The sequence below is a fragment of the Astatotilapia calliptera genome, chromosome 7, assembly GCF_900246225.1.
Source record: "Astatotilapia calliptera chromosome 7, fAstCal1.2, whole genome shotgun sequence".
Classification (NCBI taxonomy): Eukaryota; Metazoa; Chordata; class Actinopteri; order Cichliformes; family Cichlidae; genus Astatotilapia; species Astatotilapia calliptera.
In genome coordinates, this window is record NC_039308.1 from 9,651,830 (window position 1) to 9,678,134 (window position 26,305).

The 26,305-nt window shown below is 42.3% G+C and overlaps 2 long non-coding RNA genes across 2 annotated transcripts; both read left to right on the forward strand.

Annotated features, from left to right (window-relative positions):
- The first annotated feature begins 484 nt into the window (after window positions 1-484).
- LOC113025329 (uncharacterized) lies at window positions 485-8,110 on the forward strand. Its single transcript, XR_003272784.1, has 3 exons — window positions 485-561; window positions 790-834; window positions 7,799-8,110. It is a non-coding gene; the product is annotated as an uncharacterized LOC113025329 (long non-coding RNA).
- A 12,065-nt stretch (window positions 8,111-20,175) lies between these two features.
- LOC113025330 (uncharacterized) lies at window positions 20,176-21,952 on the forward strand. Its single transcript, XR_003272785.1, has 2 exons — window positions 20,176-20,325; window positions 21,681-21,952. It is a non-coding gene; the product is annotated as an uncharacterized LOC113025330 (long non-coding RNA).
- The last annotated feature ends 4,353 nt before the right edge of the window (window positions 21,953-26,305 follow it).

Consider the following 26,305-nt stretch of genomic DNA (forward strand, 5'->3'; position numbering starts at 1 on the left):
GCACATGTATTCATCTCCTCGGTGGATATCAAGAAGACATGAAGTGCTTCTGTAAGTTTGGCTCATTCTGTGAATTTGTGTGCGTGTTTGTGTTTAGACTGTCTTACTTCTTCCCTTCAGTAGTAAGTGCAAAAATAACCCAGCATGCCACTGTATGTTTATTAAATGTCTATTTCGAATAATAATAAGAGTGGGAAACAGAAAACGCTTTCACGCTGGGCACTTGCACTAAAATGTGATTTTGTTTTTGTTTTTTTGCGGTGAGATTTAAACCTCCTTTTCCTCTTCCTATGTCCAGGACATAATGTTGATATATTTCCCCCCACAGTTCAAACAAAGTCAGGGAAAAGATGGAGGAGGGGTTGCTGGGTTGAGGGTGAGGTGATGGGCGGGGTGACGTCAGGTCCCATCAGTCTGACAGACCTCCTATTGGACCAGTGCAGGCTTTTTAAAGGTGCAGGCAGAAGCGCGCAGGAGAGTCGCTCTCCTCCACAGACGAGCCGCAGCTCTCCAGCTCTCCATCCGGCAGAGAAGCAGCGGAGCCGGGCTGAGAGTCGCCAGGTGAGCGTGGAGACCTTCGGTGTATTCTTTGGGGCGTGGGGGGAGAAACAGACTGTAGAGAGAGTAGGGGAGGGGGAAGGAGAGGGTTGTAGGAAACTGTCGGAGCGTTGGTTTCAGTCAAAGGGGAGTATATGGGTCAGAGACACGCCGAGTGACATCTGGTTGTTTTATATCAGCCGTAAGATTCAAATTTCTGCGCGTAATTGTGTTTTCTCTCTTGCGCTGTAGACCTGACGAGGAAGCATCTCCGAGACTGACCCGATATATCAACAGGTAGGTGCATCCACCTGTTTCTATTTAATTCTTTTTTTTTTTTTTTTACATAACACGCCACGACAAATATCCCAGTCACACAAAAAGTGAGCCATCCCTGCTTGTGCTGATCTCGAGACGACGGTGCCCCAAACACCAATAATGGCAGCATTAATTAGGGGGCAAAAAAAAAAAAGTTCTTTATGTCGGCTCTCTGCGTGGTCCCCGCGTCGTTACCTCCTCATGGATTATCAGCACCCCCCCGCTTCGTAGCCTGTTTGGGCTTCCTGGGGTCAAGTGACAACAGCTCAATGTTGAAACCCTCAGACGGAATCAATAGCCTGCTCATCTCCTGTAGGCCGGGGGACATGAAAGACCGAGAGAGAGATAAGCTTAATTGGTCTTCTTCTTTTTTCTTTTAGACATAGTTCAAAGTGTGAAGCGATGACAGTAGAGGTGAAAATGAAGTGCAGTTGGAAAAGGTCCTGCAGGGGCCCTCTTTACAACAAGGTAACCGCTCTGAATTGAACTTTTAATAGTTTCTTCCTTGCAGCCTTGTAATTAATTATCTAAAAGCTGAGCTGTGGCGAAACCACAGCTTTTTAAAAGTGGGAAAAAAATAAAGAGAGAGAAAAAAAGAGAGAGGATGGCAGTGTGTGTTTCAACCCAGGCAGATTAGAGGTTTCAGCACCAGAGCGGCGGACAGCTCCACACATCTGGCCACATGGCCCCCAGCAAGGACGCCAGAGGTCTCTTCTCTGAATCCCAAATACAGCAGACTAGAGAGGAGCGCAGACGGAGCTGGTTACACCGCAGACAAAATGTTTCCTCAAACCTTGACGTGTCATTCCAGCATGTTATAGCTGATAAAAGTGGAGGGAAGAAAGGAAGAAAAAACCCCAGAGGAGTCTAGTGATGACAGCATGAGAAGTGTGAAGGCCAAGATGTATCATGCATATTATTCGTTTTTGTCAAAGTCCCAAATTATTCTGGGTGATTCGCCTCGGGATGTGTCAGTGACAGGCAGCCTCCTTCTGGCAGGGTCTGAGGTGTCAAAATGGAACCTGGAGTGCAGCCAGGATTTCCTATTGTGACTTACCCCCCACTCTCTTCTGCATGAGTGCATGTTGGGCAACTCACAATCTCCATACGTACACCCCCACACATACACACGCACACATGCACACACACGTCGGCACCAAATGGTGTGACACAGCACATACAATCTGTAGCCATGAGAGAAATTCAGTGCTAACAGGTGTTCAAACAGGCCGCTTGGTACATTCTTCCAATTATTGCAATTAGATGCTGCCTGGTTACCACTCCATAATGTATAACTGCTGCTGTGGAGGAGAGTGTGTGTGTGTGTGTTTGTGTGTGTGTGTGTGTGTGTGTGTGTGTGTGTGTGTGTGTGTGTGTGTGTGTGTGTGTGTGTGTGTGTGTGTGTGTGTGTGTGAGAGAGAGAGAGAGAGAGAGGGTGACACAGACAGACACACAGGGGGAAACAGCAGGAATGAGCAAAGGAGAGAGAGGGAGAGTTTTTTGATGTGGCAATTGTCTTTGCTTTCTGTGGAGGGTAAGGAATAAAAAGCAAAAAGCGCACGTCTGAATTATATGCTATTCAGTGAACGCGCTCTGAATTTATAACTAATCCCCTTTTTTTTGCCCTGAGTCATTATCAGCTTTAGCAGATTGTCTCAGAACTGGAGGCAGCGGTGTTTGATTTTAAATAAACAGAGCTCCCTCTCTCTGTGGCAGAGGGTGTGTTTTAGACAAACTGTTGCTTTTCACTGCTTTCGTGATGTGTGCGGAGATGGGCAGCATACTGATTGGAAAGAGGCCTCATCTTGTGCTCTTTATTCTGTCTTGATGAAGCGGGGATGTCTTCAAAAGTCTTCATTTGTCCAATCAAGAGTTTAAAACCCTTAAAATTTCAGCTCAAATCAAACGCTTGACATCTTTGCTTCTTTTTTTTTTTCTTAAAAAAGACTTAATCAGTAATCAAAATGCAGCAATTTCATGTTGATCAACTTCTTCTGGATTCAAAAGCAGGTTAGAAGGCTACTTATTTGAGGGCTAAACAGAAGAAAGTGTCTGATATTTGAGGCATTTCATCACGGCGGCGAGCGAGGGGACATCTTGATTTGATAAGTGATTGAGCCGTCGTACTTTATACAGAGCAGAGGGCAATCACAGCAGGTCTTATCAGGGAACAGGGGCAAAAAAAAGAAAAAAAAGATAACAGAGAGCCATAAAGTGGGAAAGCACAAAGCGCCACGCGAGCAGCATCTGTGTGTGTCCATAGGTGAGAGTACATGTGTGTCGTATTAAACAGGAGATGTTTGTGGCAGCTGCCGGCCTTGTTTGAACAGCAATCACAATCAGCGGCAGCAGCAGCCAAGCGTGTGGTAGTGACAGCGCTGGTGGGAGACTCTCTGCCATCGCTCCCCCGCTCTCCACCCTGCACCTTCTGCTCCTCCTCCTCGTCTTCCCTGCGCCTCTCTCTAACCTCGCCTCGCTGCCTGTCCTCTCCTCCCTCCCTCTCCCTCCTGTTGCTTCTTCGCTTCTCTCTTCAGCTAAAGTGGCTGGCATTGCATCAGTTCCACCGCAGTTGAGGCCGGATCTGAATTGATTCTCCGTCCTCTCCGGGAAAGTTATTACAGCTTCAGATCTCTTTCAGAGAGACTTCAAAAAGGCTCCACGGAAAGCCGTGAAAACAAGGTGTTCCTGTGCCTCTGTTCTGGTCTTGTGTGGCTCCTCTTTAATGCTGCCTCGGTAGTGAGAAATATATGAGCGCTGCTAGACTGCTTGGCTACCTGTGATGAGAGCGAAGCAATGCGCACATGATTTGCCTGCGTGTCCCTGGTGGTCTGTGAGGACACTGGGTAGTTTCAGCAACAACAACAGGATTCAAAAGAATCTTTGAGTATAAAGAGGAAGTTGTTAGGCTAAGATTTTTGTCTTTTTTCTAACAATTTATTAAATAGTGTATTTAAAATAAATGTGAAAATGCTAAGAAAAACTACAAAATTGAAAAGTATAATTAACACACAGCATAAGTAAGCTATTTGTATAGATTGGGAACAATGGGACATTGTATCTAAAAATATCCGATTTTTTACTAGTCTCCACATCCGCCACCATCCTGTCTTTCTACACCTGCTGCTCACTCCTGTCTTTGCTACACCTCCCCTCTAACCCCCCAGCCGGCTTTGTTTGTTCATCCTCCGCTGTTGTTTCCCTTCCCCTCATCTACTTAGGGAACAGCCTAAATCCATTGTTTGATGTGCCCTTTTCATTTGCTGGAGGAGAGGAGAGAGAAGGAAAGTGAGCGAGGTGAAGGTGGCAGGGTCGCTTGAGGATGGAAGAGAAAAGAGGAAAATTATGTAGATGGAGGGAAGAAGCGGGAGTCCTGAAGCAACAGGCTCATAAAGCGTGTTTGTGAAGCGATTTACTGACACGGTAAACACACGGCCAGGATGTTTTTTTGCTTTTTTTCATGATTGCATTTTAATCTCTCTGTCAGTGCTGCTACAGATCTTTGGCAAGACAGACATATATAATCAAAAACATCTCCATCTTGTTTTCTGGAGATAAGGTTTTAGGATTTATTGGCATTATCTGGGTTTTTAAAAACATGTCCATTAATAAAATTGTTGGCATCTATTTAAATGATAAACTTCACACAGCTTGTCAAAGCATTTAATTTTAAATTTATGCCACTGCTCTCTGAAGACTGACAGTCACACTGTCTGACTGTCGGAAATCGCTTCATTGCATTAACACGAGACTCCCTCTTAAAGGGACGCTCAGTAGTTCACTCCTGCAGTAAACCTACTCTGTTATAAACTGAAATAAAGTGCAGTAACCCGCAGTCGCAGGTGCTGCTTCTCACTGACTGCCAGTCAAAACAATGTATCCCTCCTCCTAAAGCATCAAAAAGACATTGGTGCCTAGGTGAGATTAACAGCAGCTCTGTAGCTAGCCTGAGGGGTAAATAGTTGTGTGTTAAACAGGCTAACCTGCCTTCTCTAACCCTCCAGTTTACTGGCGTTACTGGTGTGCAGCTTTTATCTTTATTTAAACCCAAAGATAAAGCAGACCTCATCCAGAACGTCTGTAGATGTAAAGTAGAGCTACCAACAAGCTGCCCACATATAGTGTTGGATTAATCTGTTAAAAATTTGTTCCCACTGAGGAAAATTTACATGAACACCCCATCAAGCCACAGAAAATTTTGGTAGGATACACCACGTGGCAGTTTTTGGATGTCATATGGAGGAACGAGGCAGAAGAAAGTACAGTTATTGTTTAAAATAAGATTACCTTGATTATTGCCCCAAAGTATTTATTATGTATATGTTTCATTTGTATTTTGGTAGAAAGTAAATGGCTCCTGTCATTCTGATGACTTAACCAGCTAATTACATGTATCACATTAAACAAGTTCAAAACTTACTTGTAGTAACCTGCGTTTAACTGTCAGTCACTATATTTTTGTTCCCAACCACAAGTTTTCTCACTTTTAATACAAAAAGAATGTCTGTGCTGTTATTAAAGCTATCCCTGCTAACCCTGATAGACTGTAATGCTTTTTCTGGTCCACACTGCCTTTCAGTGTCGACTCGGGGTGAGCCTGGCTGCTTCAATTCAGCCAAATTTCCACTTCATTTGGACCAGATATCAGGTGTGCTGTGACATTTTGGCCAAACCAGACCTAAACAGCATTTGCTGGGACATTTCTCATGCTAGGCTCATAACTTTCAGACACATTTGACCCGCTTTAACCCACGTAAGGTGTGGACTCTTTAAAAGACGGAGATCCTCCAGTCTTGGTGTGGCCTTTGTGTCATCGTTAGGCAAAACAACTAATGCCCTGGAAATGTGTTGGCAGCTAATGTTCTGTTGCTTATGTAGTGGGTTTTTCTTTTGTCGTTCTTGTTGTTTTTTTGTATTGTTTTTCATTGTTTTTTTTTAATTAAAATAGTTGTATTAATGAGCAACTGTTTTCCAGTGACACAAGTTGTGAATATGGGAATCTCTCCAGCACTGCCTTGACTCCTGCAAGGAGTCAAGGCACAGCTTAACTACCCTTTACTGCTTAATAAACAAGCCAAAATAGCCCAGGAAGTTTAAATCTCATTGCAATCTGTGGGGAGGAACAGAGATCCCATGATTACACTCTCCCACTGTATTGGCCTACAAAATTATTTTTCACTTGGGAAATAATTAAAAACAATTCACAAGTACAGAATGTCTCAGAAATTTGACACATGCTAACTGACTAACTTTTTCAGGTGATTTTGCTCTCTTCTTGGCAACAGTTGGCCTTAAAAACAGTAAATCCAGCTAAAAAAGGTGAATAAATTAAGGGAATCCTGCGCTGACAGATGGTGCATCATAATTATGACTGGTTGGGTAGGAAATAGCACGAGATGCAGCAAGCAAAAATGAGACTGGAGTATCAAAATGGGGCTACCGAGCAGGAGACTGTTTACCCATCGTCTTTTTTATGTTAATGCAGATCAAACTGGATAAAGTCAGTTTGTGTAGAGTGACATTTGATCCTCATCTGTGTCTCCTTTCTTATAAAAAGGCAGAATGAGACCATTTTTGTCGTCTAATGACTTGATCGGTTAAATCTTTTTCCTTCTTGAGACATGCAAATAGTTTAGAGCTCCTCGTGGCGTGAGGTTGAGAGTGAGGACCGGCTCATGGAATGAAAAGACGAAGCTGTTCTCTGACAGACTACAACAGACTTGTCAGGCTCGCCCCGCTGCACTGCAATATGAAAGGATTTATTTCAATAGCACTTAACAAAGGACTGCCAGCAGAAAGGAAAACACAGGTTAATGCAAATAAAGGATCGTGCTTGAAGGTTGAAGACAGGAGCTGCTTCGGTGTGTTGTCAGGGTGAGGGTGAACTCCATCGGTCCAGCAAAAGCATGACTCCAAATATAAAAGCTTAATTTGGGGGGGAAATATAACCGAGAGACACATCCACGTGCCTTGAAATTATATTTAATTTCAAATAGTTTTTTTTCTGCGTGATAAGCAAGTATTTTCAGGATAGCAGGGCGAGGGGGAAAATATAATTAACTTTCGTGTTCATGGACAGAAAAATTCATGCACCTGTTATCTTGCATTGCAAATGCAACACAACCACATCCGTGTAGAATTATTATCTGATTCATGTGCAATTTAATTCAACGTTAATGTTAATCTGTGCAGAGACTGGTGCATGCCAACGACACAGGTTGGTAATGCATTTGCATTTTCCTGCTTCAGACCTGCGTGTGGGTATATGTGCAGAAGTGTGGAGCACAGCAGCACTTGGAGTTGCATATGTCTTAATTGGGAACCATTCATATCGCTGTGTATCAGACAGGATTTTTTTTTTTTTTTATTGAACGCTGATGTGCATTTATTTAAGTAACTACAGTCATAGTTTGTACACATTATTCTTGAACACATTTTATTCATATCAGGCCTGTTTTACCTTACTGTTGGTTAGCAATGTGTCAAAACTACAGTGTCATTTTAAGTACAACGACACAAAATTAAGCAACGACAAAAAGAAAAACACAAAAACATCTCAGGAAATACAACATTAAATAAAACACACAAGCAGCATTTAACAAAAGAACAACGCTACCAAAAAGACGATATATATTAGCAAGATATTGTATCTTTTTTTTTTTTTTTGCCTGTCCCGTTTGGCTCTTTTGCCATCAGAATTGTTGTCTAAAGGCAAAGAAAGATGCCCAACGGAGGTCAGACAGGATTTTAAAGGCGAGAGCTCGTATAGGAGATCGTTGTTCATGTTAGATTGCATTTAAATGCTCGTGTTCTCATCCCGCCTCTTGGTCTACAGGAAAATGCAACAACATTCTTCTAATTATGTATTTAGCTGTGCAGATCTCTGCATCTCTTTTCTCTGTGAATGACTACTGCAGTTAACAATTCACATTTTTTTCACTCCAAGGTCACTGCAGAGCTCTTTAGCGAGAGGCGAAACGCTTCCTCGTCCACCTGCACACTGTGAGTAACCGTCAGCATATCGGCCATCTGCCGCCTTGTTTCTCCCTACACGTTGCATTGTATTGTTCCTCTGAGCTGTTTGGATTCAGCTACATGTATCGCTGTTTATTTTCTGAGCGTGCGACCTTTTCTATTTTTTTTGCACGCTCCTCCATGTGTGAAGTCTGTTACGAGTCTTCGTGCAGGTGCGAAACCTGACATGCCCCTACTGCCTCGTTAGGTGTACGACTTTAATTGGACTGTGTGATTTTGTGTTGTTTTTACGTCATTTTTTTCACAGTGTGTGTTTTTTGTTTATTCCTGACTGTGCGTGTGCGTGTGTGCACAGGCAGCGCACTTCTTCAAGCATGTATTTCTCAAGTTTGTGTGTGCGCCTGTATGTATGTGTGTGTTTATAATCCAAGGCCATTCAATAGCACCACGTGGATCCATCCCATATCCCGGTCGCCATGGTTACCAGGGCCACTTATCACAGAGGGTCCCGGCAGATCAAACAGGTGTGCATCCTGACTATGTGTCTCCTCGACGACGGTTGCTAGGAACCTTTGTTGCATGCAACATACAGGTGCTTGTCACCTCTGGCGAAAACCAGCATGAGCGCAAAAACATTGTCGTGATGTCCTGGTCTGATCTGGTGTGTGTGTGTGTGTGTGTGTGTGTGTGTGTGTGTGTGTGTGTGTGTGCGTGCGTGCGTGCGTGCGTGCACTCGGTGTCCTTGTGAGAAACAGTGTGAGGTTCGATTCTTCTGAGAGTTTTTTGGTTTTTTTGTCTGTCTTCACTTCATGGAGCTGCTCCTGCAGGACCTGGTGCTTAGGTTAAAGTTTAAAATCCATCAATGAATGTTTGAGGAAATTCAGTCTTGCACTTTCATGAAAAAGGTGAAGATTGTCCTGACTTCTGTTAGTCAACCCTGTTCCCATGATGCCAATTTACTGAGTTTGAAAGGCAGGTTGTAACAACCCTGATTGCATCATATTAGTATTATTTATAAAGAGCTAAAGGAAACATTTGGACACATTTAATTAATCTGGATAGGAGAAGGAAAAAACCCAACAATAGTATTGTTTGATGCTGATTGGTGCACAGAAATACATGACATCACTCTTTTCCAACTAAGCCCTTCCCACTTTAAACATGCAATCTTATTAGATCAGCCATCCGTCCATACATCCATCCATTTTGTGCCTCTTATTTGGCTCCAGGTTGCAGAGGTAGCAGTCCAAGCAGCAATGTGAGAGTAATTTTAAATATACTGCTCATAAAATAAATAAAATGTAATAAATAAATGATGTAATGGTCAGTGAAAACTAAAATCATCAATCCGTTGAAGGCTGAGTTCAAGTGTTCCCTTATTTAAACATTTTTTGAGCCATAAATTATTCTAAATATCATTGTTATAAATGTTGAACTTAGGTTTAGGAGCGAAATTCCACCTTAGGTGTGAAACCTGACTTCAGTTAGTACACATCTGTATTAAAGCTGCAGATGTGAACGCTTCCTCGTGCAGCTTTAATACAGATGTGTCTTTAGGGTTGGGGGGGACGGATGACGAGGAGGAAATGTGAAAGGAAACAATAACGGGACAATGAAATGAAAGGACGCAGAAGATTTGAGGAAAACTACAAAAAAACAAATAACTGTGTCACGCTGTGAACTCAGCGAGGGCGTTTTGACTTGGGCGCCCTGCTATGTCCACCTCCCCTTCTCTGCCCCCCCGTGCAGACTACCACCGCCGCCCTTTCACCCTAAGCCCCGCTGTTTTCCATCTCCACCCTCCTCCACATGCAACACCTGTCCTCCTATTCATCCTACTCCCGACATCTCCATCCTCCAGCACCTACTTTAGCTTTGCATCCTCTGGAGGAATCCTGCTGTCGATATTCCCCTTCACATCTCCTCCGCAATCTAATAAACATTAAAAGGCCAAACATAAGCCCCCACCCCCCCCTCCCTCCCCCCAAAAAGAAAAAAAAACCCTTTCTTCCTCTCCACTTAGCATTAACACACAAGAGTAAAGCTATTCCTGATATTAAAATCATCATCAACTTCGGGTCTCTCACAGTTTGCTTCGCGCTTCGCTTCCTCCGATAATATTCACGAGATAATTAGTATTGACAGGAAGCACATGGTCTTGTTCAGTCAGCTGTTGAGTCTACAAGTATCCTCATAAATCCAATTGACAAGTGGCTTGCAGTCTGAGCTGCCCCCCACCTCTTTGTGAGTTTCTGTGTGTGTACACAATTACTGCAGGCAGACTGGATCTGAACTCACCTCGGGGGCATTTACACCTGCAGTTGATTTTGATTTTGTCTGTTTATGCCATCATTAAGTTTGGTGCCAGGTGAATGAGGGAGACTTAAGTGAAGCGCGGAACAACACGCAGTCTTTTTTTAAAAGCCGGATTTCTCTCGGTCCTCTTCTCTTGCGCCGCTTTCCTCCCACGTGTGCTTCACCTTTTCCATATGTCGCTCATTTGAGCTTTAATCCCCACATAACACCTTTTCTTTCTCTTGCTCTCACTCCCCCCTTTTCTCTCCCCTCTCTTGCACCTCTCTTACAGCACTTCCCTCAGATCTCCTCTCCTCAACAAGGCACCCCTCATCCTCTCCTCCTCCCTACCTCCTTTCCGTGCATCTCCCCCGTTCTTTCCATTCGCGGTCCTTCCACTAACCCAATAACCTCGGCTCTCAAAGCTCCCCTCGCCTCTCCACCTCACCTTCCCTGCTGCTTTTCCAGCAACAACCAGCCTCCCCCTCAAGCCACCTGCACGCCGCCCCCACGTCTCTGGCTGCTTCTTCCCCTGCGGCGAGCCCCCATCTCAGGCCACGGTGTACAGGATGCTCCCTCGGTGAGAGGTCAGTGGTCTGGCTGTTTTTCCTCTGTTCTCCCCCTCAGCGTTTCTCCAGCCATGACTGCAGATCACACAGTCTTTCATTCACTCTTGAATAGCCTGCCAAAGGGTTACATATATATTTATATGTCCAATATTCTTTTCACAAATACAGTTTAGCTCATAATACTTTAGAAAGCTATTTGATGCTGTATTTTATAGTCAGTGGTAAGTGCGATCTCCTTGGGGATGAGGTGATTTTATAGCCACTCTGATGTGAATTATTATAATTAACTAGAGGAAAGATCTTACAGTTTAAATAACAAATTTTAAATATAGCAAAGTAAAGACAAGAACGTAAACCTAAAACTTAGCCAACGAAATAAAAATGAGCTTCTACATTCTAATTGTCGTTCGCTGCGATTGCCATGAAACAGGAGATGTAGCCTGAACTGATGCATTCACGTTTCTGTCTGTCCTATAGGGCTGATTAATTGTAAACCAATTTAAACACTGTTTTCAGTTGCAAAGAGATGAGAATTACCTGAAGCACAAAAAAGAAGAGAGAGACCTAATTGCTGAACCTGCTAATTTAACATTCATTTGTTTAAATGTTCTTTGGCAAAATTTATCTCTATATATAAATTATCTTCAGAATTGCAAATCATAATGTATGCCGGTGGACAACGGACAGAGAAATCTGTTCTGTCACCGAGCGAATAATGAAAATGTGTCATCTTGGACGAGGACGGCAGACGCACGGCGCTCTTCAGAGAATTCCATTTTCTAATTCTCTGACAGACGCAGAGGGGGAGCTGAGCACATGTAACTCCCCCTCACATACACCAATTACCGCAATGAGCAAATGAAAGGCTGTGTCCCATCAGGGCCGCCGTAGGGGGTAGAGAGAAAGAGAGGGAGAGGGGAATGCATGGAGGGGAGGGGGGGGGTAATACATAATTGCCCCCCCTCCCTGCACAGACACACATACATCACCAACAATCATTGTCTGGTGTCTGTGTTGTCGATAATCCCACAGTTGTCTGTTACAGCAGATCGGCCCTCCCCGCCTGCACACGCTCTTCTTGGGTTTTTTTTTACGTGTTTTTTTTTTATATTTCTGTCTCCATTTCTTGTCTGTGTTTCTCCATCATGCCATTTTACCCACTCCACAGATCCCTCCGTCTCCCCACCTCCTCCTCATCAACTGTCACCATGCTCAGTGACATTTTGCCTGCCTTAGTTTTTACAAAATAGCAGTCAAAATATGTAGAGAGAGTCTGCAGGGTCAATCAGTATTATCTGAAGCTTCACATCACCCGAACGAAAGACAGTGATTGACTGACTGAAGCTTAATTACTGTTAGTGCCAGTATCAGGCTTTAAAAATGCGTTTCAACACTCATTTTCAAGTACACGTTCCCGTTGCAGAGAGCAGGCAGACTCCTGAGCTGAAGGCAGCAAAATCAAACTTTTGTGTCTAATTTACAGCCGCTCTGCATGAGCCTCTGGGGTGCTAGAACTTAAACCTAACTGTAAATCTGAGAAGTGTGAAGCCCACCTGACTGCATGTTCTCACTGTGCTCGGCTGCAGCTCAGTGCCTCAGCAGGCTAATTGAAGTCAACCACAGGGCACTGCTAATGATCAGCCCACAGCGACCCTCGATCGTCTGTCATCTTTCTGTCTGCAGCCCTGTGTGGTATTTAGAGACATCCTGACGCTTGGCAGGAAATGAGAGAAAGGCAAAAAAGCAGGGTAGAAAAAAAAAAGAGAAAAGACAAGGGAGAGGTGGTGTCGGTGGTGTGGACAAATGACCCAGGTGATGAAATGACCATCGCGCTGCGTAGGAAGTAGCCACGTCCGCCTCTGCTCACTTCCGCTCAGTGGCCAATATCCATCCTCCCCCCTCCCGAGCTCCCCGTGGCTCCAAATTCACTAACACAAAATCGATACGAGCAGGTGGAGCAGGAGGTGGGAGGACAGGAACTGTGGATGAGGTGAGAGGAGCAGGAGGAGGGGTGCAATGAGAAGAGGAGTGCGAAGAAAAAGGAGAGAAGGTAGAAAAAATGAAGGCAAAAGAAGAGAAAGAACAAAGGAGGTGAGGAGGAGATGGAAGGAAAGGAGATCATGCAAAGGAAGGGGAAAGGGGGGGATCAGAGTGAAAGGACAGAAGATGAGAGGAAAGACAAGAATGAAATCGGAAGAGGAAATTGAATTGAAGGAAAAACAGGAGAGAGGAGGAAATAAAATTAAACAAAGTAGGAGAACGAAGGTAGTGGGAGCACAAAAGGAGAAGAGCAGCAGATACAGGAAGGTAAGAATGGACAGTCAAAAAGAAAGAAGAAGAGAGAAAATGAAAAAGACAAGTGGTGGGAGAAAGGGAAGGAAAAGTGAAAAGGAGAGGACAGAAAAGGAGAGGACAGGGAAAAGAGGCAAATGGGAGATAAAAGACAGAAAAATGAGTGAAGCAGTAGTAGAAAGGGAAGTTAAAAGGAAAAAAGATGGTGAGCAGGTGCTATAATTTCTTCTTTCGTGCAATCATCTGAATAAAATCTATCTGACCCTTAAACCTGGAGAAGCTCAAGCGTGTGGAACATAGGACACAAATCTGTTTTGTCCGTTTGGTGAAGGCTGTGCTTTTTTTACTGCCACCACAAAATGTAACCAGTCAACTGGAGTTTATTTCTGCCACGTTTGCCCCCGTGGCATTTGGGTTTATGAGTCGAGCCTTGGCAGTTAGATATAACGAGCGTCAAGGCTCCGCCAACCAGACATAATGTCCTGTATTACCACGAGAGAGTCCAACCTGAGCCCGAGGACACCAGAAAACCAGCAAATTATTGCCCACTGATGCCGTTTGCTTCTTTCATTCCTAATACCCAAATACAGTTGACTATTTGCAGCATTTTTGTATTTATTTTTGTACATTTCAGTCCAATAAAGAAAAGCAACAAAGCTAGAAATAAAAAATAATAAGACGCCTAATGTTTTGGCCAACAAAACAAAATATTTTTGTTGCTGCTTTTGGATCAATTTAAAAAAAAAAAAAACAAACAGGAATTTAAAAGAAGGTTTGTGATTGATTATGCGTTTGTTTGCTGCAGATTGCAGCAGAGTGAGCTGAAAGCAGACAAATCTGCTTTTATATATATATATATATATATGTGTATGTATATGTATGTATATATTAGAGATGGCACGATACCACTTTTTTATGTCCGATACCGATACCGATATCATAAATTTGGATATCTGCCGATACCGATATGAATCCGATATAGTGTTTTTTAATCAACAAAACTGTTTTTTAAAAATATCTTGCTGCATTTTGCAAGTCTGCAAGTTCATACTCAAGTTTAAAACAACAACTACACTAAAGCTATTCTGTTATACCTGTATACAAAAAAAATATTTCATAGTTCAGCAATACTGATCAATCTAATAAACTTAGACCTACACCATCCTCCCTATTCTGGTATTTTAAAGAGTACTTAGCGTAAATATTAAGCAACCTAACTAATAGGGTTCCAACTCCCAGCAACAACAAAAATAAATAAATAAAAAATAGGGAACCACCCCTCACGCTCCACCTCATGATGCTTAATCGACGTAATCAACCTTAATTTGATGCAGTGTGAAAAAAAATGCACAGAAATCAATTATTTTTCAAGAAATATTAAATAGATTCAACATCTTTCTTCAACAAAATTGCAGACTGCACAGATGGTACCTTCCCAAAGTAAAAAGTACTATAGCTTACTAGGGTATATATATTAGACTTAATAGTCACTATATACAGTAATTGACTTCTATTCATTTTACATCAAATTAAAACTTTGGGTGTCAGATAATTATTTATTAAAAGCTAGACATTTTAAATGAGAATAAGAAAGAAAAGTATGTCTTTGTGCCCCCTTTTCCCTGTTCATGCCCTATCGGCCCCCCTGGCTAAACTTTGCTAGATCCGCCCCTGCACAGTTACCAGCCGTCAGCTACATAGAAAAAGATCCTGGTGTAGAAAGTAATATTAAAGAAATTCTAACTACAGCTTATCAAGCTTAAACGTGCTGCTGTTGTTCAGCCGCTGGTTTCCTCTTTCTGGCGCAAAGTGGACCAAAAACAAACAAGAGAGACGGACTCGCTACAGAAAAGCCAATCAGCTGATCATTTAAGCAGTTTCACGATGGAGAGCGAGAGGCAGTCGCTCGTTAAGCTTAACGTGGGAATGCTTTACAAACATTCAGAGATGGACTTACACACTTGCTTTACTTCGTGCGGGGATAACTTTGTCGGAGATGAAATGTCAGGTTGCTAGCGAAGCTCCAAATGCTATCCAGACCACCGACAGGTCCTGCATGCCACAGCCGCTCTATCACGTGATGCAAACTGCTCCGACGTGCTAACATTCTGAGGTGAGTTACGGCGTGTTGCAAGTTTTGTGAGGTGCTTTCGTGATATTTAATGGATCGGATTTCATTTTTTATTTTTCTCCGATATCCGATCCAGTAATTTAGGTCAGTATCGGACCGATACCGATACGTAATATCGGATCGGTCCATCTCTAGTATATATATGTGTATATATGTGTATATATGTATATATATGTATATATATATATGTATATATATGTATATATATATATATGTATATATATGTGTATATATATATGTATGTATATATATATGTATATAGATATATGTATGTATATATATATGTATATAGATATATGTACACACTGCACATGTGTGTGTGCACAATAACAGCAATGCAATCCAAAAGAACATCCCTGCAGTAAATATCACTTAAGCCTGAGCTTTAATTTTGCTTTACATTTCAAGCCATGCATGTTTTTTTTAAAGTTTTTCTCCAAGCATGCACACGGCCACTGCGATATCGCCACATTAAGAGCCTTGTCCATGTGAAGTGGCGGCACGAATTAAAATAAACTCTTGGGCACTACAGCAGCTCTGTTTCCCTCTCATGAAACCGTAACCTATTTGAATTCATCATCATGAGCGAATGGTTAATGATTTGATTAGCTTACCATACATGTAAAGGGAAATTATTCATGTCCGATATGATGGAATATGATAAAAGGCTTTTTTTTTCCTGCACTGTATAAGAATTACATTTCACTAACAGGCCTTGACAACCTAATTGAACATTAGTCTAATATAGAACATTACCAGAAGAGAAATGAAAGCCTGCTGTCCTTGAACACTCTGTCAGCTTCATTGTGAACACTACTGTCTTCTCCCAGTTATTTCTCTCTTTGGCTCTGAGTGAAAGGACCTTCATCCCAAAGTGGATAGCATAATTTAGCCTGCTCTAATGACATAGAACTATTCAGCAGGCTGCCCATAATTGTTGGACCAGGGCTTGGAGAATAATAGTCCCAAACTCTCACCCTCCGAGCTTTTCATCCGTTCAAGTCTTAGTACACGCAGTGACCTAAGTCCTCTAGAAAGACTGAGAGACTGAGATAACTAGAGCCAGTAAGTTATGTGAACTATGGGGAGCCCATTATTTCTTAATATGCTTTTTTAATGTGAAAATTAGAAGCAGGCTGGACGTGGAGCTAATACCTAATGTGTCATTCTCTGAGTGTGTGCGTTCATGGGTTTAACCAGGCAGCGTGCCCTTGTGTGGCGATCTTCAGTGTTCCTCGACTAATACCTGTAACTCAGTGGCTCATAGTGGACGTTAATGAGTACCGAGAAGGGCAGAGGGAGAGAGAGGGAAAGGGGAGCAGTGCTGGTCTAATGAACTCATAGCTCGCTGTACGCTGTCAGTCTCCTGCTCAGCACTGTGACCTGGACAATGCAGCCACATTGTTGCTCCGGCATTGTGTGTGCTAACCCAGGCAGCCAGCGCCCCATAGAGAATCAATAGCTCCTGTAACTTAAACTTGGTGGCGGTGCGGGCCAGCGAAGGCAGCTGTCACTCTGGGCATTGTTGGCTCTGACAGCAGTCGCTGATGAGGGCATTGTGAAGAGAGAAACGGCAGAAAACTACAGACACGTTGTGATGAAATGTGGAGGCTACAAGTTCAACGTGAGATGATCAAGATTTACATCTAGAGCTGCAGCGGCGAAGAAAACGGCAAAGTTAGGGAGTGTGGAGAAAATATTTAGAGGAAAGCAAGGTCAGAAAAGGGGAATAGTTTTCTATTTATTTCCCCAGATCTACATTATATTTTTAATTAACGTAGGTTATACACGTACTGTCTTTGTACATGGACAGTGTAATTGTGGATATAACTTGATGCAGACATTATTTTGGCTGTCCAAATGTCTCTCACTAATATTATTGTTGAAATTTGGCCAGGCCAGTTAAGATGTTTTCATTTTTGCTCTAAAATGTAGGATTTATATTCATATTGTATTGTTCTTTATTATTTAGGCAGAATACTTTATTCTAAAAATACAACTAAGAACAATAAAATGAATTTTCAAAATTTGTATCTCACAGCTACACATGCATGAAAGAAGTAAAACATTCATGCGATAGGAACAAATAAAAATACTCAAGGCTTCATTTGTTTAAAGTGTTCTAGGCGATCGAGCGTGCTGCTTCCATTCAATGCTACCGCTATCCAAAATAAACATTTAATGATAAAGCTTCAGATTTTGTGAAACATAATCGTGAGCCCCTCCCCAACTCGGTAATTTATTGGTCCAGAAACGTGGCAGCTGAAGGCTTTTTGCATAGAGAGAACACAAATTGTTAAAATAAAAGAAGCGTAACCAGGGAACTGAATCAGTAGTGACTATGTGACCAGTTTAGTTCAACAGAAATCCCAGAAATCCCAGATCCAGACGAAGACTCTTTACAGTCTCAGAAGAGAGGAACCATCAGGTCACTGAGGTATTCAAAAACTAACACATTTCTTCAGATGCATGGCAGCTTCCTGCTCAGATTCCTGATGCCTTGCTAGTGTTATGATGTGACGCTAGTGCAGACGTTGGTTGTGACCGAAAAATCGATGAACTGTCCAATCAGTCTAGAATTGAACCTTAGTAGGTCTGTTTTCCAGCTTTGCAAGACCATTTCTGCACATTATGACAAGCTGTAAAGTGCCACTTTTGCTGCGTTGTGTCATCGTTTGGGTATCAAAGTGTCAGGAAAAGTGCTGTTTACATTTCACATTTGCATCTGTCAGCAAAATGAGGCCATGCAGAAAGGAGAAGCTGAATTCTCACCTACTGTCATCACTCAGGAACCAAAATCACAATATTGCACATCCTTAAATCCTTAAGGGAGTTTTCATAGTGTCAACAACAAGGTTGTTTTTTATTTTTAAACTTGGCCTTCAGGTCTATAGCACTAACCACTAAAGCCCATTAGGGTTTGGTGAGTGCCGTATGTTTAAACCCCGTCTTTGTGGGGGCTATTTTCAGCCACTGATTAACAGGTTTAAAAAGAAAAAGCCAATTTTCATGATAACAAGTGCAACAATGTGTCTTTGATAGTTTCTGGGCAACAGTGGAGCTCAATGGGCCTCGAGGAATAGCTTATATGAGGCTTTCGCTGCAGAGACAATATTGGTTTTGGTCTTTTTGTGCAGTGTGTTGACTCTAAGAGGGCTGTGCAAGAGAACCATGGAGAGGCAAAGAGGAACGGCACGATGCAAAGGAACACTAAAGCTTCAGCCAGGTAATAATCAGGATGTGAAAATCTATTTAAGAATTAAGAAAGGAACGTAGGGAGTTCTTCTTCTTTTTTTCACGTTCTTGTGAAAACTGTGATTTTACAATGGTGTTTTTAAGGTTGCGAAACCCATTTTTTTATGCAAACCGGTGAAAACCATTTATCCTATGCCGTGATTTCAGACATCAATCATGCATGTCATGAGCAAAATAAGAATGTGTTACTTAATTCCTGGAGAAAAAGGTGCCTCTATGAGATATGAAATTTTTTTCCTCCAGCTTTGGTAATATAAGACTTTTAAATTATACATTTAACAGCTCAACAGCCTCTGGTCCTGCTCCTTAATGGGCTTTAGACTGAGGTTTGATTGGATCCTGTAGTGCCTCGGCCCCTACGAGGACCCTGAAAGGCTCCGCGGAGCAGAGCACCCAGAGAGCAGGGATGTGAATAGAAAGGTATTGAAGCAGGTATTGAGGTCCTAAAGAGGTGTGTGTGTGTGTGTGTGTGTGTGTGTGTGTGTGTGTGTGTGTGTGTGTGTGTGTGTGTGTGTGTGTGTGTTCTTTTCAGGTCTTAAGAGCTCTTATGCCTGAGCAGTAAAACATGGAGCACAGCACACAGCACTCCCCGACCCTGCCGGTCATTTCATCTACTTCCAAATGTCACTGTGTCACAGACCTTTGTTAAGCTCAGCAACCAGGGCAACAGTGTGTGTGTGTGTGTGTGTTCTCTAGGTGAACTGACCTGACACACAATGTAAAAAGATATATAAATATATCAGGGAAAAAAAGGGGGAACCACTCAAAATTGCTCTTTATTGCTTCGCTGCTGTCTCCTGCTCCTCAGCATGTCCATTGCATTAAAACCATCAGTCTGGGCAAGATGGCCGTCATTAGAAAAGTGGTCTTGACCACTTGAGGTTGTAATTAAAGAAGTGCAATTCGTCGAGGGTTGGAACGCACAAAACAAATGGTGGCGAAACAATATAGACATCACAGAAGCTCCACATCCCCAGTGCAGTTCAGAGAAGCCACGGATTCTGCTTGGATCCTGTTTCTCCTCTGGGACGGTAATGAGGAGGGAAAGCCACGGCGGTCAGCGTGTGGCGCGGGACCGTTTACCCGCCATTAAAGATTAATAGAAATAGAAAGAACGGCAGAGAGGTCAGCACGGCCGAAGCCAGCGATATTAACAGGAAATAGGATGGAGCAGAGCCGCTGTAGGCGGGCTACATCTAAACAAGCCATTATCATTCATTTACAGGATATTTGTCATTCACAACACAACCTGCACCCACAAACCGCGTTGCGCTGTTTGGTTCGAATTGCAGACAACCGCTGTAAACAGTTATCTCGCTGCTTTATTCACACTCATCTGCACTTTGCTTTTTTTTTCCTCCTTCCTCTCCACTTATCCCTTCTTCTTTTTCATTTCCTTTCCTCCCCTCCACAGCTCCTCTCATTCTCCTTTTTCCTTAATTTCCTATGCTCTCATTTTCTCGTTTCTTTTACTTTCTCCCCTTCCCCCCTCTCCTCGTCTTCTCTCCCAAATCTTTTACTTTCCTTCCATGTCCTTTCTTTTCAACAACTGTCCCAATTTCTTACCTACTTCCCTTTCTTTTTCCTTCTCTTATGATTATCCCATCCCTTTATTCCTCCTTTTTCATTCCTCTCCTATTTCTTTTTTTTCTCCCTCCTTCTTACCACCCCGTTTCCCCTTTCCTTTAATTTCCTCTTTTCTTTGCTTTCATATCCTGTTTCTTTTTTACTTTTACCTTGCTTTCCTTGCCTAAGTTAACTTTCCTTTCCTTCCCTCCTTCCTTGACCTTACCTTTTTTCCCTCCTCTTGCTTCCCTCATCCTCATCCCGCAGAGATCCAGCTTTATTGGCAGAGCTTTACAGATCCAATACCAGGAGATTAAACTAGTGTCCTTTTCCTCTTCTGTTATTAAAACAGCCGCTCAGCAAAGAGGGATCCACGGAGAAACATCCACGGTGAGACTTGTGTTTCTGTGTGAATTGCATGTGTGCTGTACAGTAGTTATCGGTGCATTATTATCCTAGCAGCTCACAGGCCAGCGGGGATGCTCCCCTAAATTAATTCATCAAGGCTGCTTCATCTCTCCCAGAGTACGTTTTTTCTTTTCTTTTCCTGTTTGCATCAACATGAACAGATCCCAAGTGCCTTGATGTTCCTGGATGTTTACACCATGTGTGAAGAAGGAATAAAAGAATGTTGATTTATGTAATGAATGCAGTGAAATAAAGTGCAAACACATCTAAGTCAGTCACACAAGTGTGTGATTAGCTTGTGTGACATATTCATGTCATTTGCTGAACTGTGAGCGGTAACTTCTGCTCTTTAGATAGAATATGATCATTCCTCTTCACTGTAAATGTGTTCGTAATAACTCCTCTTTTTACACAGATTAAACATCACGACAGTGTAGTATGCTGTGGAAGACTAGTGATTTTGTTGTTGTAAATTCATGTTTTTGACAACAGAGTCACAGTCTACCTCGGTATTCCACACCTGGACATCTTTCCTTCTAATTTCCAGTCAGCCCCTGGATGTTTTTCTCTTTGAAATGTGAATCCACGTTGCTGATTCATATGGAAAGCTACACTTCAGGTTTGCTGTTGGTAATGTTGAGAATGCCTTGTCAGTATATACAATACACACCTGGATTATGCACACCAGCACTGGGATCAGTGGGAGATGGTTGGGGTGGATGATGGGCATATGAAGCTCCTGCATGTCCCACTTTTGCATTATACCTTTCTCTGTGTTTGAGATTAAAAGCACTGTGGTTCCGGTCTGGAAAAGACTGTAATCATTTAATGTAATGAAAAATCATGTGTCTGAGGATGTGTGTACATTTTTTTTCCTGTATTCTCCTCTGAACTGAACTGTTTGTCAAATATTTGCTAAAAGTTCTGCTGCCATTTGAAGAATTTTGCAGAGTGCATTCAACAATAGATGTCTACCACTGCCACGGTTAATTTGGTGTAGAATTGCTGCTTTTGGATTTAATTTGCTGCAGTTGCAGCTGAGATTTATTTATTTATTTTTAAACTGGTTCAGACGTGTTTTAGACCCTTAGTTCATTTCTAGTGAAACATTTTATTTTGGAGCAAGTAAAAATTTGAGTCTTTGCTGTTCAGATTTTATTATGGCCTTGTGATGCAGTCCTGTGGTATTTTAGTAGTCTCCCACGTGTCTCTTATTGATTGTTCACTTTGGCCTCACCATTGTGGTCACTGACTGAATTTGGGGATGTTTGCAAACACCTAAAACTTTCAGTTATATTTACTTGAAAACTTCAAGCAAAATACTTTTTGCTCTCCAGGTGTCATCTGCCTCAAATCTCCACCTGTTTTCTTGTAAGGTAAGTACTGTAAACATTTACAGTTCCTGAACTCGCCTCTTTGTTGTCCTCGTTGGGAAAACTGCAGATTAAATAAAATGTTGAGGTAAAAACTTTGCTCCCAGCATTAAAGTGTTTCCTGCGCACTCGCAGAGCAGAGAAAAGTCATGTTTCTGTGCCGACACTTCTTGTACATGATTTGTACTGCCATGTGTACATTTTCACCTGTACCTGAAATAAAATGAGAGCCTGGAGCCCTTTGGTGTGAGCTGATTAATGTTCCGCGCTCTGCATATTCCACCCCATTGTACATCTCAGCCAGACTCCAACTGTGGCAATCAATTCAATCAGCAGTGCTTATGAACCCATTACAATCTAGCTGAGAGCAGGCGGGGGCTGCATCCTTCGACTGGCCTCAGAGTAATTACTATTTAGTCAAGCCAAAAAGGATGGATGGATGGATGGCTGGACTAATAAAACACATCCTTAATCACTTCATGCGACTATGAATATGCATTACAGTGACTAGGCAATAGGAGTGGGTGTTGTGATATTTACACCCCCTTTGAGAACGCCATAGCACGTTGCCATGGTGACTAACGTGTCTTCAATTCTGAAGGCCAGAGGTCTTGCAGTGTTGCGAGGATGCCTGCAGGCCTCCAGGGTCTAATATATGATGTTGGAAATTCACGGGCGGCAGCGCAGCCAGAAACAGCCGAACCACTCTCACCTCGCTCGTAATTACAGGCTCAGCTCTCGATCTGCACAAGAAAGGGTATTTAACAGCGCCGTGAGTGAAATTTTCAAGCATGTGTTTGAACCTCTGACCTCCCGATGACCAACATGCATTTCTGTGTCACTCAAGCAGGAGTCGTACTTCTAGGGGCTTCTGAGAGCCGCACACGTGGGAGTGCTCTGATGAGGCATTTATTGTTTACTGCTTCTTTTTTAACCCCTCAGCATCCACTTTTTAGACCTCTTTATTTCCCCTTAGGCAGCTTCAAGGCTGGCAAAATCCCATTCACGGCACTCAGTACTCATTTCACTTTGTTTCTACTATTCATTACGTGTTGTTTCGTGCATCACTTTATACAGATTTCAAACAATTTTTTTTGCACATAAAACCTGCAGCGAAACAGATCAGTGGGGTTAGAAAGGTGAAGTGTACCAAAGCAAAATTTACACTTCTTTACATATTTCTATTCTGTTCTGCTGCAAGGACACTACTCTTTACAAGAGAGAACCAAATGCACCCACTCCTTAATCAGCCTTGACCTAACAGCTACTGAAATTTTTTTTATTTGTATTCAATTCTTGTAGATTTAAAAGCCTCAATGCACAATCATCTAAATCAACATGTGGTGAGAAGAGATGAAATACTGATAGAAAAAAGTTAAAAGTTTGGTTGGTTTTAAAGCTTAGTTGAATATTTTGAGACCCAACCCTGTTTCACTGGCTCTCCAGCTTCAGAGTACACAGACTGGCTCGTTACAAAAAAACATTTAGTCACGCTGGAACAACACATCAGGTGTGTTTCACCCCTCAGGAATCTAAGTGACATTTTTACTCCATATAATGATTATTTTGACCATATTGATGAGCATTAATGAGCACTACACTTACCTTTTTATATGTTGTTGTTTCTTTCTTTGTTTTTGGTGCTTTAAGCCAGCTATGACGCATACTGTAGGTAGTCTGGGTTAAAACGTATGCCTCTTGTGATTATGAAAAATATCTTCCACAGGAGAACATAAAATCAAACACCTTACCTGCAACTGTCTTTGTTTTCATTTAAAAGGGCTACTGCATGAACTGAGTAAAATATGTGCTGATCTGATTATGCATAAAGCATTCCCAGCCTTCTCCTGCCCTCTGCTGTTCAAAGACTGTAAAACAATGTGACCCAATTATAAAAAAAAATATCTGCAGACTGCTTGTACCACCACATATTTGCCATAAATGCTGGTTTGTATGATAGGAAACCAAGTAGTCATCCAGAGGGAACATATATTCAAGGTCTTTAATGTTTACTAGCTTAAAATGATGTTTTCCAAGTTTAAAATAGAAATCATGAGATCCTGTGAAATCCCTTCAATCATGAACCATATGGTAGCTGAAGGCAGAGGAACTCAGTATTGCCTTCTAAGAGTTTCTTTGAACCACTGGACCATCTTATCCTAGAGCTTCGGCACTTTATAGGGAATGACCAGAAGTTTATGAAATCCATCGTCTAACTCACATATTTTTACACATAAAGGAAAATGAGGTACAGTAGATATTACTGAGCCATAACTTTGAATAATGTCAAGGCTGAAGTTTTTCTCCAAACACAGGGGCTATTTCAAAGCAAAAAATATTTCTCCGTGCAATCAGAGATATTCTCCTTAAATACAGTGACATGGTGGAATATCTTGAATATTTACTGCTTATTTGGAACCACTTAATCTTTAATCATACATTTATATATATTATGGTACACAGAGAAGACTTTTTGGCAGTATTATGATATTCCCTCCACCTGTACTTTGGACCCAGTGCAGACACCACTGAGTCTACCTGCTCTATGCTCCCTTATAGTTGACATCAACTCTTTCCTGGAAGCAGGATTGGTGCCTTCCAACATTAAAAGTGCCTCAGTCACTCCCATCCTCAAGAAGCCAGGTCTGGACCCTGATGACCTTAAAAATTACTGACTGATCTCCAACCTTTGTTCTTTAGCAAAATCTTGGAAAGCAGCCACCCAACTCAATCAACATATGTCCAACCATAAGGTGGACATATGAACCATTTCAGTCTGGTTTCAGAACACACCACAGCACAGAGTTAGCCACAATGTGCCTCAAGGCCCTGTTCTTGGAACCCTTCTGATCCATTGATGATTCTTATGCTGACAACACACAACTTTATATCAGTACAAAACCCTCCACCTAGTTTCCTCCCCAATCACTTGTCAACTTTCTGCATTAAGTTAAAACATATAGGTCATCTAACCTACTCAAGATCAACAGTAATAAAACAGAGCTCTTGGCTGTGGCCCTCAGGGCCCTACTTTGAAAGACTGTTGCACCATCTCACCATCCCCAGAATTTCGCAACTTGGGTTTCGATCTAGACTCCACACTTTAATCCCAGGCTCAAATCTGTCACTAAAGCAGTGTTTTTTTTTTGCACTTAATGAACATCTCTTAATTTCGGTCATTGCTCACTGACTCCATAGCAGAGCCCCTCATCCATGCCTTTGTTACCACACAGCTGGATTACTGCAGTGGGGTCCTGTTTGGGATCCCCAGCAAAGCCCTGGACAGGCTCCAGTATGTCCACAACTCAGCTGCCAGGCTTCTAACACACTCTGGCAACATATCACCCCCACCCTCATAAATCTCCATTGGCTCCTGGTCAAGTCACACATCATTAACATCATCATCTGACTTATAAATCCCTCAATGCCCGGGCACCTCAGTACCTGTCCAACCTCCTTCACCTTTGGTTTCCTGAAAGGCGTTATACGAATCCAAGTCATTATAATGAGAGCCAAAGAATGTGAAAGGCTATAAATGACTTGATCAAAAAAACAAACTCCAGATGAGTCTAAACAAATTCATGGTAACATAGTTTGAAGAGTTTCATGAGAGGTGTTGTAGTCTGACTTGCACCCCATTTGAATGAATCCATCCTCTGCAGTGCTCTTCATTAAATATGGAAACCTAAAACCAAAGAAATGCATTTAGTGAGTTTTAGTGTAAAACACTGAGACTGAAAGTCAAGCATGGTGCGCGCTTTATGGTGTCCAACTGTGAGCAGAACCAGGAGAGGGCGATGTAGCTCTATGTAAAGATCACAGCATATATTCACATAATCAGGAAGATAATAAGCTGACCTTACCAGTGCAATGAAATAGATGAAGTCAAATTATCTACACCGGGAGATAAACAAGACTCTTACTCTTCGAGCTGTGCAATGGTCATTGCTTCAGAGCCTGAAGTAGCTGAAGCCGACACTGCTTAGAAGAGGTAGTTGCTCTAATCACAAGTCAAAGAGGCCAGACTGAAAAACAAAATGAAGACCCTGCAGTCACAGTGGCAGGTAGGCTGGCATTTAGAAATGCTCAGTTAGTATTAAGGAGCTCAAAATATGGCAAGAAAATATCCCCCATAGCATTACACCATCAGGCTGAAAACAGATGGGTACACACTTTTGTGTTTATGACCCCACCATCTCAATGTTAAACCTGAGACTCATCACAACATTTTTACCAATCTTCTGGCTTCAGTTTGGGTGAGACCATGAAAATTCTTCTGCTTCTGTAGCTCATCTGCTTAGCAGTCCACATGTTGTGAGTCCATAGATGCTTTTTAGCATACATTGTTTACAGCCATTAACAAGGCATGACTATGCCTACATGCCTAAATGCACTGAGGTCAGGCCTGGACTGATAATCTGGCGTACCGGGGATTTTCCCCCGTAGGCCGATGCACTTTTGGGCCAATGAGCCAGTCTGAAGAGCCCCTGACAGCAGTCCATTGGTTCATTTTCATGCTGACACTGGATTGCCCAATCAAATCTCTTAATACAACCAGCCCCTCTCCTACCTTTGCTGTAGGAAGACAC